The sequence below is a fragment of the Venturia canescens genome, chromosome 3 (genome assembly GCF_019457755.1).
Source record: "Venturia canescens isolate UGA chromosome 3, ASM1945775v1, whole genome shotgun sequence".
In the NCBI taxonomy this organism is placed as follows: domain Eukaryota; kingdom Metazoa; phylum Arthropoda; class Insecta; order Hymenoptera; family Ichneumonidae; genus Venturia; species Venturia canescens.
Genome location: NC_057423.1, coordinates 17,008,201 through 17,009,722, shown reverse-complemented (window position 1 = coordinate 17,009,722; position 1,522 = coordinate 17,008,201). Strand labels below are relative to the sequence as shown.

At 42.0% G+C, this 1,522-nt stretch overlaps 1 long non-coding RNA gene across 1 annotated transcript; it reads right to left on the bottom strand.

Moving 5' to 3' along the window:
- Positions 1 to 551: 551 nt before the first annotated feature.
- Positions 552 to 1,276, bottom strand: LOC122408131 (uncharacterized). The gene is made up of 3 exons (XR_006260376.1): positions 1,202 to 1,276; positions 722 to 884; positions 552 to 637 (listed from the first exon to the last, which is right to left on the bottom strand). It is a non-coding gene; the product is annotated as an uncharacterized lncRNA (long non-coding RNA).
- Between the last annotated feature and the right edge of the window lie 246 nt (positions 1,277 to 1,522).

Here is a 1,522-nt window from a genome sequence, read left to right as displayed (position 1 = left end):
TAATTTACGATGGACTACCCACCCCACGAAAACCCGGATACTTTAAACTGCACACCCGTGCATTGGGGGACCTACGTTTTTTGTGGAATCCGAACCACTAACTCATTCATACGATGCACTCTGTTCTTTCACTCGCAAATAATTATACTTCCTAGCTACTACCTTATTAAATAACATGCATTAAAAAAAATGAATTACCTATTTGTGTGACACAAAGCTGTTTACCTCTTTGGCGGGATACTACCTATCGATTAGATCGGAGAACGTGACCTTGCGCTTGACAGCATCGAATCTGAGGACGACCTTGATACGCTTCGTTGGCGGGATCGTTGGTGAGCGGCGTTGTTGCGCGTGCGACGTTGAAGGCTGCGATTTCGTCGTCTCATATCCTCGTCAACATTCTCAATATCCGAATTACCGCTTCCATCATGCGTCTGCGAATGAGATGGCGTACGATTCTCAATACGCCGGGGCTGATCATTGGGTGGAACATTTCCTCTGGGGCCCCTTTGATTTTCCTTTGCGTTATTCAGGCTGTTCCGATGGCGCTGCTTCGAACTCCTGAGCGCGTTAGTCATTGCGTCGGTGAATTGGGACCAATCTGGTTTCGGATAATTTCTATTCCTCGCAACTGCCGCTATATTGCAAACGTAATGACAAAAATGATTAGTTTACTTTCGGATTGAGAAAGAAAAGTTGATTAATTCATAACATTACTTACCATAAAGGGCTTTGGCAAATCTTGTTTTGCCAAGAGCTATCTCATTTGGTTTTCGGCCGAGCCAGGTCAAAGCCGGCGATACCGAATCTTCCATGGCGTTCTTCAAAATCTCGTTAGCCGTTTCAACTAATGTGTGGCCACCGAGCGACCCCAAGTATCTGACCTGAAATGGTAAGTTATCGAGATTGTGACAGCTATGATAGAAACGTTTAATGAAATTTTAAACTAATGTACATATTTTTTCCGATTTCTTTTCGGTCGCGTGTACACGTACTTTTGAACTTGACCGTTTTTTTATAATTTTTCTCTTCATGACAAACATCAAGGGGGGAGGGGGGGGGGGGGGGGGGGAGCAGTCGCTCTGATTTCCGTTTTTTGAAAAGTTGCTTACAATTTTATTTGGAGCATTATGTAATATTCTTTAAAAAATAGAAAAGTCTCGTCGAGTGGTGTATAATTTGGGTGATATTATAAGCTTACCACATTCTTGTACTCGTCGTCCGGTATGGCCTCGAAATCATTTATTTGCTCGGGGCTCGTAAGTGGTAATGATCTAGGTTTTTCGGGAAATTCCGTGGATAGTTCCCGCTCATATGATTTCTTGAGATCGCTATTCGTTGAATTTCATTTAAATGGAGAAAGAGAAAATGTATCGATAACAATCATGTGGCAACGACTATATTGATATACGTGCTAGTATTTCGTAATAATTACCGCATTCCCTTTTTCACGATTTTCGCGAGCGACCTAAATATCAAAAACAACAGAATGAGAGGAACGTAAATTATTAAAAAAATCCTG